At 45.7% G+C, this 13,883-nt stretch overlaps 1 pseudogene; it reads left to right on the forward strand.

The window, feature by feature from the left end:
* Positions 1-13,883, forward strand: part of LOC127642881 (A disintegrin and metalloproteinase with thrombospondin motifs 3-like) — a 216,424-nt pseudogene that overhangs the window by 127,545 nt on the left and 74,996 nt on the right.

Genomic DNA, 13,883 nt, shown 5'->3' on the forward strand with positions numbered 1-13,883 from the left:
TAAACCAAATGAAAGAAACCAATAAAAACTTCCTACCTAATTATGATAGACAGCTCTTCAGAATGCCAAAGTTGTCAGCATCACTCTGCTCAGAATATTACAATTACACCAACCAGCCAGCTGTCAGAATGTAGTCACTAGGCAAGATGTTGCACTGTTATGACAGAATAAATAATCCCTGTCTTTGACATTCTCTTACTCTCTCTCCCAACACTCTCAGGATATGCCCCTGTCACCGGGATGTGCCACCCCGTCCGCAGCTGCACCCTCAATCATGAAGACGGTTTTTCTTCTGCCTTTGTAGTAGCCCATGAGACAGGACATGTGTAGGTTTATAAACTTGACCAGGGACTTTTCAGCCATTTCAGGCTGATGTTTGATTTTGTTAAATGTTTTCCAGCAGATGATCTAGTTGTGGTTTCTCATTTTAATAAAAAAAAAAGCAACTAGTAGGTTGCAAGTTTAAAGGAATAGTTCACCCACAAATATATATATTTTTTTCACCCTCATGTCACTTCAAACCAAATTATGTTTTTCTCTGGAACACAACAGAGGGTATTTTTGAAGAATTTTTAAGCCAGCGTTTACAGTCAAAATTTAAAAATGGCATATAGTTTTTGATAACTACACACAACTTAATTTTGAGCACATAATAACAGTTTTCATTTCTTGGTGAACTATTCCTTTTAAGGTGAATACTCTATTTGAAGTACCTCGGACAAGTGAACTTATCTAAGCATAAATTGATTTATAAAAGAGTCAACATAACAAAACCTCAGAGAAACTGACCCGTTTACACCTGGTATTTAGATGTATTTCAGGTGATCCGATCACATGTGGTCAGCACTCAATAAAGGTCTAAATGGGGTCTAAAACGTTATGTGATGAGATCACAAAAACACATTCAACCACATCGTATTTGAGGTGTAAAAGCTAATCTGTCCTGAATGTGTCCTGGATAGCAGTGAAGCACCACCCCTCACCTGTCAATCAACCGCTGCGCAAAAACAAGAGTTTAAACTTTGCCGGTTACGAGTGGCTTTAAAAGGAAATGACTGTCCTATTGAAAAAAAAAAACAAAAAAAAACTCATATATATATATATATATACACAAGCACAAGAGCTTCACAGATCTCCTTCAATGTGTTTGAAATCAACACAGATGAGAAGCACAAGCAACCAAAGCTCCTAATACAGGTAATCCTTTGAAATAATAATAATAATAATTCTGCCTGAAATTTTGCATTTGTGCTTAGATTAAATTTTAGCTGCATCTGGGAGAAACAGCATGCTGTTTCTTTTGTGCTTTTTAAATTTTCTGACATTTAATGTCATGCAGTAACACAGTGACATAGTGATTGATGTATGTCATTATGAGTCTCTCCCCTCGAAATCCGAACACAAGTTGTCACAGGAGATGCATTTAAGCAACCAGGTGTGAACTCAGTTTCACCTGGCCACATGGCCACCTGGCCACCAGGTGTAAATGGGGCCGACTAGATTCAATATTATGTATTTGCTATTCCACTTGATACAAAGTCACTCATGCATCACTCATGTGAAGTTTTAAGCTCATGCTTAGAAATCCTTGGTCACTCTCTCTGCAGGTATTACCGTATAGCTATGTGTAAGCCATCCCCTACTAAGAGATGCATTTAGCCTGATCAGTCTCATCAGTTTTCTTTTGTGGGCAAGCTTCAAACCCTGTTTTGACAACTGTTGCTTAAAGTCTGTAGACATCTAACATTCAATAGGCTTCACAAAATCTCACCTCCTACACTCAAAGTAGCTCTCCAAGTAGCTTATCATCCTCTCCATATTGCAACTATTGTCCAAGGATTTACACTCTCAAACGTCTCTCTCTCTGCCTCTATCTATTTATCTTTTTCTTTCATAGCCCGTTATACCAATTTTTTCAAAGAGTACTTGACAAAGACTGGTAAAAACATAATAACTTCTGGCACAAAACATTTCTCTACCATCCTTCTGAAATACAATTTTATTTCATTCTCACAAAGAGAGATGTCAGCGCCTCTGAGATTGTCATTGTCTGGGTGGCAGCCACAGAGAGAGAAGGCTGGTTGATTCCCTCTTAAGCCTCAGTCCTTTCTGTTTCCATTGGAACAATGTACTGTATATGTTTTATTAAATTATTTATAATTTGTTAATTAATAAATTACTGTACATAGAAAATATGTACATATACACCTGCTTCTGGCAGGTGTATATGCTTCAATGGTACATCACATGGTTTGTTTGAAAGTGCAAGGGTATTTGCTATGGGTAAAGATGATAGAGTTCAAATCTCTGAAAAATATATACTTTTTTGATATGAAAGTATTTATTTTTATTTTTATTTGATTAACTTTACTTGTACTAGGGATGTGCAAAACTACATATTTTCCAGATCGACTAGTTGGTGTGGATGCCTGAATCAAATAACCTTTCTTAGGTCTAGCGTAAACTAGCGGTCTGCAACTGGTCTGCGACAAAACTTCTCAAATCTCAAGACAAATGGTATTGATGTGTGCTCACTCCTGCGATATGCCCTGACTCATCCTAGACACCAAATTTCAAAACTCCTTGAAATCCAGACGTCTTGTCATCCTGTGTGAGCACTGTTCCGACAAGTGATGTTACTGGTAGTAACCAACAGACAATGAAATTGTGAGAGGAGGGGGAGGTAGGGGTAAGCGGGAGCTCAAATACAAAATACAACGTCAAATCTTATACTATTTGTTCCCTGCAATCGCTGGAAAAAATATTTTTGTGGAAAATATGAGAAATGTTGCTCAATATGCGCTTGAATGTTCATCTGCCACCACACGCAGCTTGCAAACTTTACTTCAAAGTTCATTTACTGAGACTCCTTTATCGTTATTTCTATGAAATCATAAAATACCAAACTACACTCAAGAAAAACTGCTGTAACATATGTAAAATAATTTTCTGTAGTCTGGGAATGGAGCATGACGGTCAAGGCAACCGCTGTGGTGACGAGACAGCTATGGGAAGTGTGATGGCCCCTCTGGTGCAAGCAGCCTTCCACCGCTATCACTGGTCTATGTGCAGTGGACAAGAACTGAAAAGATACATCCAGTGAGTTCACAGTTCTCTCTACTCACACATCTCTGTATTTTATCCCTTGAAATAGGGGAAGGGTCTTGAAATTATGTACATATTCTACATGGAAATTTCTCCTCACAGATTTACCTTTGATAGATATTTCTCACGGGTTACTTGAGCGTAACTATAAGCCCTTGTTATGACTGTAGCTCTGCTTTGTTTGATATCACTTTAGGCTCAGCTGACCTTTTGTCTAACAGAATTAGAGTCACCCATAGATTGTGGGAGGTATTAAAGTGTTTTTATTTAAATGGTAAATAGATTGCAGTGATATACTTAAGCTTACAGACCATCATGACCAACAGGGATTAACTGTAAACAAACCTATCATTGCTGCAAAGTAATACCATGATGCGTATTGTGAGATCTTCAGCACCATACCAACCAATACCTCTCTTAGTGGTTTTGTTTACTTTGAGAGTTTAGGAGCACTACAATAGGTTTTCCTTAGTTCTTTTCATTTTTGTTTTGAATCTAAATCACCTTTGTTGTGCAATAGAACAGAGTCCAGACTGAAAACATGTTTGGCTATTAACAATTTGTTAATAGCCAAATTACTCTTTTTTTCTGTGAAGTGTTTTGGATGTTAAAATACTTTCTCCTATTCCAGCTTAATAAGAAGAGACAACTAAATCGAAGGCCCCATTTACACTAATAGTAATTGTTGCATTAATTTGACATTTTGATGATCGGATCTCTATCGGGTAGAACTTGACCACATGAAATTCCAGGTGTAAATGCACCCAAGATGCATTGTGACCAGATTATGTTCTGAGCACTGAAACCACATTTCGGAGGTGACCAGGGATGAATTCTGACCACATTCAAAGGTGTAAATGCATATGAGTTTTTGTTATACAGATACAACTACATAAGTATTTAATAATGCAATGACGTAACGCTACAGTCATCCATTGTTAAAGTTCTGTGTTTTACGGGATCTTGATTTTTCTGTTTGTTTTGCCATTGCAATGTGAAAAACACAATATACACTGCCGTCTTGCAATCTCACCCGATCAATGAACAATATCCCATTAATTATTCTGTGAAAACATTTGGAATATCTCGACTCTCTTTTTAAATCCTTACTTGCATCTCTCTTTTGTTTTCTAATCACTATGTGGCTAAGTGAAAACGAATCGGTTACTAACGTAACCTCGGTTCTCTCTAGATGAGGGAACGAGTATTGCGTAAGCTAGCTTACGCTACGGGAAAGATTAATCTTTTCTGAGATATTGAAGCCAAAAAATTATCCTTAATTTTGTATCCATTGTCAACGCAGTGCGGCAGCTGCAGACCTTGAGCGGGCTAGCTAGTGAGCTCATTGGTTGCTCTGCGGCAACTGCTGCAGCCTATAGACAAGCTTGCGCGAACTCGCATCCAATGAGAGGCGTCCGCGCGCTCACTGCATCAAAGCCCGCCAAAAAGGGCGTGACTAGAGTGCATATAAGCGTAGTTCGTAGGCTGGAACCCTGGTTTTCATTGAATGAAAAATCGCTCGTGGCGCGAGCACGGCCGGTTACGCAATACTCGTTCCCTTATCTAGAGAGAACCGAGGTTACGTTAGTAACCGATTCGTTCTCTTACGAGAGGTTCTCTCGTATTGCGTAAGCTAGCTTACGCTACGGGAACCCTCGGCCGTGCGCGCCAAGCATCCACTGCATGAGCCCCAGGGAATTAAGGGGGACCTGGGGGAGCCCTTGTGAGTGGGGAATTAATATTTGGCCGGCAAGAGTGCGGGCCAGTGTGTGTGTAGTACATAAGCACATAGACAGAGCGGCGGTGCCGGTCTGTGTGGACTGTGTCCCATTAATGCAGCTCACCAGGGGAGCTGTAGCGTATTAAACCGCTAGCAGTTTAGCCTGCAGAGCGGGTACTTCCAGATTGTAAAATCTGACAAAGGTGGAGGGGGAAGCCCAGCCCGCTGCCACACATATGTCGTGAATGGAAATCCCGCTGGACCATGCCCACGAGGAGGCCATGCCTCTAGTGGAGTGAGCCTTAATGCCTAGCGGGCATGGTAGGTCTTTTGACGCGTACGCGGCAGCAATAGCATCCACTATCCATCTGGACAGTGTCTGTTTCGAGCGGCGAGACCTTTGGTGCGCCCTCGAGCGAAACGAAAAGCTGCTCGGAGCTTCTGAAAGATCGCGGAGCGTGCAGTATACAATCTCAGTGCTCTGACTGGGCAAAGGAGATTGGCGTCGCGTTCGCTATCAGATGCTGGTAGCGCCGACAAGGAAATGATCTGTGCTCTGGAAGGAGTACCGACCACCTTGGGGACGTAGCCGTGTCTAGGCTTTAAAATGACCTTGGAGTCACTTGGTCCAAACTCAAGACACGCAGCGCTGACAGATAGCGCGTGAAGGTCTCCCACCCGTTTAACTGATGATAGGGCAGTTAGAAAAACGGTTTTAAGTGAGAGGTGTTTCACATCCACGGATTGAAGCGGTTCGAAAGGGGGGGCTTTCATAGCTTCGAGAACTATAGAAAGGTCCCAGATAGGAACCGTTGGGGGTGCGGAGGGTTCATCCTTCTAGCTCCCCTGAGGAAGCGGATGACCAGCTCGTTTTTACCCTGTGACTGGCCGTGCAGGGGTTCAGCGAACGCCGCGACGGCCGCCACGTACACTTTGAGCGTGGATGGGGATCTGCCCTTATCCAGCAGCTCTTGTAAAAACACGAGCAGCGGCGACACCCCACATGTCCGTGGGTCCAGGTCTCTGTCGGTGCACCATTTTGAAAACACAGACCATTTTGACGCATAGAGTCTTCTCGTGGAGGGGGCTCTAGCGTGTATGATGGTGTTTATTACTCCTTCTGGCAAAGCGACGGGTAGTCGTTGATCACCCACGCGTGTAGCACCTAGCGCTCTGGGTGGGGATGCCAGATCGTTCCGCGAGCTAGCGAGAGGAGATCTGCTCTCACTGGGATGGGCCACGGAGCTGTCAGTGACAGCTGCGTAAGCTCCGGGAACCATGTTTGATTCTCCCAGCGGGGCTATGAGGAGCACCGAGTGGCGCGTTCCCTGATCCTCTGCATTACCTGTGGCAATAGCGAGGCGGGAGGGAAGGCGTAAAGCGGGCGGTTGGGCCAGTCCTGGGCCAGCGCGTCCTCGCTTCGAGAAAAATATTGGGCAGTGAGAGTTCTCTTCTGACGCAAAGAGGTCTATCTCTGCTCTGCCGAATATGCGCCATAACGTCTGGACTGTTTGAGCGTGCAGGGACCATTCCCCTGGGGGAATATTGTCTCTGGACAGTCTGTCTGGGCCGTCGTTCATGTGGCCTGGCATGTGCGTCGCCCTCAGCGAGCGCAGGTGGCGCTGGGACCAACTCAGCATGCGTTTCGTCAGATGGAAGAGGTTCCTGGATCTGACACCGCCCTGACGGTTTAGATAGGATACCACAGACCTGTTGTCCGAGTGGACCAGGACGTGGTGACCCTGAATGATCGGGAGGAAGCACACGAGCGCTACTCGACCGCTATCATTTCCAGACAATTTATGTGAAGGAGCTTTTCCTGAACTGACCATAGGCCAAAAACCGGAGAGCCCTCGCAGACCGCGCCCCAACCCGTGTTGGACGCGTCTGTCGAGATGACTCGAGATACAGCGAGATACAGCTCCCATCATCACTCCCCGCTGATACCATTCGGCCACTGTCCAGGGCTGCAGAGCTGAAATACAGGTCTGAGTCACTCTGATTGGCTGGCGGCCTGTGGCCCAAGCCCGGCGAGACACGCGGGTGTTTAGCCAATGCTGAAGCGGGCGCATGCGCAGTAAACCCAGTTGAAGTACTGCTGCGGCTGAGGCCATGTAGCCTAGCACTCTCTGAAACTTCTTCAGAGGTGTGAGGCTGTTCATCTGAAATGACGCTGCTAGTCAGCTGCACACGGCGCGCAGCTGTGTAGATAAGCGAGCCGTCGTTGCCACTGAGTCTAGTTCTATTCCAAGGAAGGAAATTGTCTGACTGGGCTGTAGTGAGCTCTTGGTCCAATTGACTGCAAGACCCAAACTGTTCAGATGACTGAGGAGAACTGTCCTGTGCGACAGAAGCTCCGTATGTGATTGTGCCAAAATCAGCCAATCGTCCAAATAGTTCAGAATTCGCAAACCCTGACTCCGCAGGAGTGCGGCGCCACGTCCATGCACTCCGTGAAAGTACGAGGTGCTAAGGACAGGCCGAGCGGAAGGACGGTGTATTGATAAACCTGGCCGTCGAAGGCGAATCTCTAAGAATGGCCTGTGGCGGGGATTTATCTGAATCTGAAAGTATGCATCTTTCAGATCGAGAGAAATAAACCAGTCCCCTGGCGCACATCGCGAGGAGTTTGCTGGTTGTAAGCATTTTGAACGGTCTTTTTGCAAGCGCTTTGTTCAAAACCCTGAGATCTAATATTGGTCTGAGGCCGCCGTCTTTCTTGGGGACATGAAAATAACGGCTGTAAAACCCTGACTCGCTCAGGGGAGGCGGCACTCTCTCTATGGCCCTTTTGCACAGAAGGTTTGCTATTTCTGAACAAAGCATGCACGCTGCTTCCGTGTTCACAGTAGTTTCGAGCCGCGCTCTGAAGCGAGGAGGACGGCGATCGAACTGTAGCAAATAGCCTTAAGTTTTATTGTGCTTAACACCCATTCAGATATCCCTGGAATATCTTCCCACGATTTGAAGCGTAATGTTAGAGGGTGAGTGGCCAAATCGCTCTGATTGCCGCACACAGCACGCTGAACAGAATGTGTGGCGCGCTTACTGTGCTTATGCTGGACTGCTCGCAGACAGCATGGACAGGCTGTTCTGTGAGTGACTTCCGATTGAGGTGAATGGGGAAAGAGTCACGTCTGTTAAGTGATCACGCAAGCATAGTCACGGGCACGGGACTTACATACAGAGAAGTGTTTGCTGGCCGGGTGACAGAGCGGGCAGAGAATGGAGCGCGCTGCGTATTCGTGGCGCATTTATTGACTCTAACACTCGAGTGGTTACGTAACCGCTTTTGAGTGTGCTCTGATGGGGACACGGAATGTGTAATGCTTGTGTGTGGAGGTGAACACTGGATTGTGGGCACATTTTCTACACATAAGGCTGGTCGTGTGACAGAGCGGCCAGAGAATGGAGCGCGCGCACGGATTCGTGGGTGCGTTTATTAACCCTAACACTCGGCGGTTCAGTAACCGCTTTATGTGAGTGTGCCGTGATAGGGCCACGGGATGTGTAATGCTTGTGTGTAGGGGTGAACACTGGATTGTGGGCACATTTTCTACACATAAGACATGTTTGCTCTCTGGTATGGACACGGGATGTGTAATGCTTGTGTGTAGAGGTGAACACTGGGTTGTGGGCACATTTTCTACACGTATGGCATGCTTGCTCTTTACCAGATTTATTTGGGTCGCCGTGAAAGCGGCGTTTGAGCCTGAGGCAAGCGGCGTTAACACCGGCTTGTTGGCTGCTGAATCTACCACTGTAGTAGCCTGAAGGAAGGGGACTGACAGGGGGCGAAGCTTTGACGGTGGTCCGGCCACAGCGGGACTGATCCGTCGTTTTGTCAAAGCTAGGAGGACTTCGGTTGTTCAGGTTTCAGCGCAATTCTAGTCCGAGGCCCGCGGGGGGGGCGGCGGTCTGCGGCGGCTGTCTGAGCCTTGATCGAGGCGGCCGCCCTGTCGGCGCTGAGAAGTCTGGCTTTGTTGAGCTGGGCGCTGTGAAGAGGCTCGTGCAGGAGGCTCACGTGGGCGGCCTGCAGAGGAGCTAGCGTGACGAGGCAGAAAGGGATTCATGGCTTGTGTGGCTTTTTGGACCTCTGAAAACCGGTCAATGATACCACTCACCGCTGAGCCAAAGAGACCGGATGGAGAGGCGGTGCGTTGAGGAACGTGAGCGCTCTGCTTCTCCCATGTCGGCTAGCGTTAGCCACAGATGTCTCTCGGTCACAGTCAGCGCGGCCATGCACTTCCCTATAGCTTGGGCTGCAGCTTTGGTAGCGCGGAGGGCGAGGTCCGTAGCACTCCGTATGTCTGCAACCGCCTCTGGATGCCTGCTTTCCTCATCCCACTCCCGCAGAAGGTCCGCTTGGAGGATCTGTAGGACGGCCATAGAGTGCAGAGCAGATGCAGCTTGGCCGGTGGCAGAATAGGCGCGGCCAACACAGGCGGAAGTTGTTCTGCAGGCCTTAGACGGGAGCACTGGTTTAAACCACCATCTCGCGGAGGGCGGGCAAAGGTGTGCTGCTACCGCATCCTCGACCGGAGGGATGGAAGCGTAGCCCTTCTCAGTGGTGGCGTCCACCGAAGAGAGGTGGAGACGTGGGATCGGACCCTGGCCGAGAAAGGCGCGTTCCATGATTTGGAAAGCTCGGCGTGGAGTTTCGGCAGGAAGGGAGCGGCCCGGGTAGCGGGTGCTGCTCGGCGGCGGCTCTGTAGAAAGCAGCCGTCAAGTCTGTTGGGTGCCTGCTCAAGGGCGGTGACCACTCGAGCCCGAGGCGGTCGGCGGCCTGTGTGAGGAGGCGTGTTAGTTCCCCTCGACTCCAGTGCGGGTCCTGCTGGATTCCTGGGCGAGGAGGAGGCGTGTGAGCCTGACCACTCCTCGCTGTCGAAGCCATGATGGAACAGCCCTTATCCTCCGCTTCTTTGTCCGAGATGGCAGCAGAGCAGCCGCTCGGCGGCAACTGCGGCGTCCGGGTGGGCGGGGAGGGTGAAGGCGATGCTTTCGAGGGATGGGCTCCGGCGAGGCAATCGCTTCTACCACTGTTTCCGGCAGCCTTTGAGAGCGGCGCTTTTTCTCTGTGGCTGAACGGAAGGCGGCGCGGCGGCTTCGGTCCTGAGCGCTTCGAGTCGAGCCCGCAGGGGTCGACATCGGCAGCTCCTCGCAGAGATCGCATCCGCCGGCGAGGCGAGCTCTGCATGCCCCAGTCCCAGGCAGAGAGCGCGAGATGATGTGGCGGTCTCCGGTGCTGAGAGGAGCGCGGCATGAGGCGCAAGTGGAGCGAGGCATCTTAAAAAGACGCTTCGTACTCTTTTGTGAAGTTCTTTAAGAACTAGCTTGCTTTTAAAAGGATACGTCGCCGGATGGCGTAGCTCGCAGGGCGGCTGAAGGTGGCGAAGACGGCCGGCTTCTTCGGCGCTGTCCACGCTTGCTTGATGCCCCTCGAACGGCGACGCGGCTTCGGTTCAGTGATGCGAAGAGCTTCACTGAAGAGATGAAAATCAGGGTTCCAGCCTACGAACTACGCTTATATGCACTCTAGTCACGCCCTTTTGGCGGGCTTTGATGCAGTGAGCCGTGGACGCCTCTCATTGGATCGCGAGTTCGCCCAAGCTCGTCTATAGGCTGCAGCAGTTGCCGCAGAGCAACCAATGAGCTCGCTAGCTAGCCCGCTCAAGGTCTGCAGCTGCCGCACTGCGTTGACAATGGATACAAAATTAAGGATAATTTTTTGGCTTCAATATCTCAGAAAAGATTAATCTTTCCCGTAGCGTAAACTAGCTTACGCAATACGAGAGAACCTCTCGTAAGAGAACCAAGCGTCACTTGGATGTTTCAGATGAGAAGCATATTCAGCACTTAAAATGTGCCAAACACTATATGAATATCATTACATTTACTTTGGTGACTTGAAATTTGGTTTTGGAAGCCTGCAAAAAATGTTTAATGATGGAAAAACCCTGACTGTCAAAGTGATGGAAAGCATTTTAATTATCCATAAATGTTTTAAAAATGTGCTAAAAGACTTTTATAAATAAATCATCTAGGTTAAGGATGTAACCTCCGTTCCCTGATGGAGGGAACAAGATGTTGTGTTGAAAAAGTGACACTAGGGGTCTCTCTTGAGAGACTTTTGCATCTCTGATCTATGAGAAAAGGCTAATGAGAAATTGGCAGACAGAATTTGCATGTCCCTCCCCCTGACATACGGGTATAAAGGGAGGGAAATGCATCTGTTTCATTCAGGATTTTTCTGAGGAGCCGACAATGAGGTTCGGCCACAAAAGTGGCTCTGTTCAGCGATGTGGAATGTGTGAGGACACAACGTCTCGTTCCCTCCATCAGGGAACGGAGGTTACATCCATAACTTAGACATTCCCTGTCTGTCGCTCACTTCGTCATTGTGTCAAAGAAGCAACACTAGGGGTCCAATTGAAATCATGCCATGCGCTGAGCCGTGTACGTGTACTGCTGACACAGGAGCGGGCAGGTATTTTACATGCCAAAGCGAGGCTGATTGAGTGAAATTTTGATTTTCAAAGGACAGATTGGTATCAAATATTACACCTAAGTTCTTCACTGTAGAAGACGACATAACAGTACATCCATTGAGAGTCAAATTATATTTTAGCATTTTTAGAGGTTTTTGCTCCAATAATTAGTACCTCTGTTTTGTCAGAATTGAATAGAAGGAAATTTCTGGCCATCCAATCTTTAATTTAATTGTTACACTGCTAATTTGGAGAATTGTGAAATTTCTTCGGGTTTAGAAGAAATACAATGTTGGATATCGTTGGAAACTTACTCCACGATTCCTGATAATATCTTCTAAGGGAAGGATATATAAGAAGAAAAGCAGAGGCCCTAAAACTGTTCCCTGTGGCACTCCAAAATTTTGTTTGATTTGACAATTCCTTGTTTACACATAAATTGGTAGCGGTCTGATAAATAGGACCTAAACCATGCTAACGCAAGTCCTGCCAACATACATTTCCAGACTATTCAAGAAAATGTCATGATCTATCGTGTTGAACGCAGCACTAAGATCTTTAAGCACTAGAACAGAAATGCAGCCGCAATCAGTTGATAAGAGCAAGTAACTCGTAACTCTGTTAAGTGCAGTCTCTGTACTGTGAAGGGGCCTAAATCCAGACTGAAATTGTTAATATGTACTATTTCTCTGTAGAAATGAACATAGTTGGTATGATACTACCTTTTCTAGTATTTTCGACATAAATGAGAGATTTTAAATCAGTCTATAATTAGCCAAATCTCCAAGATCTACCTGTGGCTTCTTTATAAGTGGTTTCATAACTGCCATTTTAAAGTTTCTTGGGACATGTCCTAAGGATTGCAAGGAGATAATAATATTAAGATTACAGGGAATATCTCTTTTAAGAATTTAGTTGGCATTGTATCTAACATAGATGTTGTGGATTTGGATTTTTTATAAGTTTGTTAGCTCTTCATGACCTATGACAGCGAAGGATTGAAGTTGCACATGAGGAAAATTATGAGACACTGTTTACTGTGACACTGTGACAGTTGATTGCTTAATTCCAATTTTATTTCTGATGATTTCTATTTTATCAGTAAAGATATTCATGGTCATTACTATTGTGCTGGGAAGGATTATCAGGTTCAGTCGATGCTTTATTCCTATCCTATTTAGCCACTGTACTAAATAAACACCTTGGATTGTTGTGATAAGTTTCGACGAGTTTGCTATAATATGCTGACCTGGCAGCTTTTAGTGCCTGGCTGTAGCTTTAGACACGATCCATCCATGCACCGGAAAATACCTCTAATTTTGTATTGGACATACCAGTAAAGATGTTTCTTTCATATCATTAGGGTTCATGTGATTACATTTCCATTGCCATGATGTGAACAAAAGCTAACACTAAAGTAGTATCCTTGTAAATTGTCTCAGTTCATTACATAGTGCTCTTCACCTCTAGTTTATGGTTTGCATATGAGTTTAAGAAGTGGTCTATAAGGTCATTCATGAAACATATTTTGTGGGTGTATCTCTCTCTGACCTCTGTTTTTCCACAGCTCATATGATTGCCTCCTGGACGACCCCTTCAAACATGACTGGCCCCAGCTTCCTGAACTTCCTGGCATCAATTATTCCATGGATGAGCAGTGTCGATTTGATTTTGGAGTTGGATACAAAATATGTACTTCAGTGAGTGTAGTCTTAGGCTGTATTCTCTTCTGACAGATCTGAGAAACATCAGTCATTAATCCAAGAATTAAGAAGTCAATCTTCAAAGGCTTTTATATTTTAACAAACAATCTTGTTCAAGTCTCTACAAAAACGTCTTCTGGATGTAAGTGAGTCAAATACACTGAATATTTCTATGCCAAGTTTCACTAATGAGGAACAACATTAAAGAAAGATGCATATCAATGATAATATTTCAGTAATATTTTATGGCCTATTCAAAAGTTAATGCTCAGTTTCCAAGCTGTTAGTTCTGTCATCCTAAACTCAGCTCTGAACATTTCCCAAGTGTAAAATAAATAGGTGGTGCATAACCCCAATCACAGGTACAGTTTTAGGCATATCAGAAATCTTTTTAAGATACTCACACCTGGTTTATTGCCTGACACAGAACCAGCAGATGACAAGATGTTTGGCAGTCTTCCATCAAAGGCTATTACACTAGTAAACAAGACCAGAATGCTGTGATCTTTACCCCAAACCCCTATGTCATGCCTAAACAAGCTGTGCGTCAGAGGCCAGTCAAAAACTTGCATCCCCATGACATTTTCTATGACCCACTAATCATGTTCTAACAGTTGGCATTCTACAGACATGAAAATAGTGGTGCCATTATCAGCGTCGATATTAACAATTAGATTGTAATGGGATTGTAAACAATGTATTTGTCAAGAACTACGTTTTTTCCCATATCTTCACAGTGACATTTTAATTAGTTCTCCGTGGAGTTTGTGGCAGAAAAAACTAATATTGCAATGAAGTTTTCGCAAGTATTTTTCAGTTTAAATAAATCATTTGTAGATCTATAATAGGCATTCCTGGTATGTGGCA

The sequence above is a fragment of the Xyrauchen texanus genome, chromosome 4 (assembly GCF_025860055.1).
Source record: "Xyrauchen texanus isolate HMW12.3.18 chromosome 4, RBS_HiC_50CHRs, whole genome shotgun sequence".
Lineage (NCBI taxonomy): Eukaryota > Metazoa > Chordata > Actinopteri > Cypriniformes > Catostomidae > Xyrauchen > Xyrauchen texanus.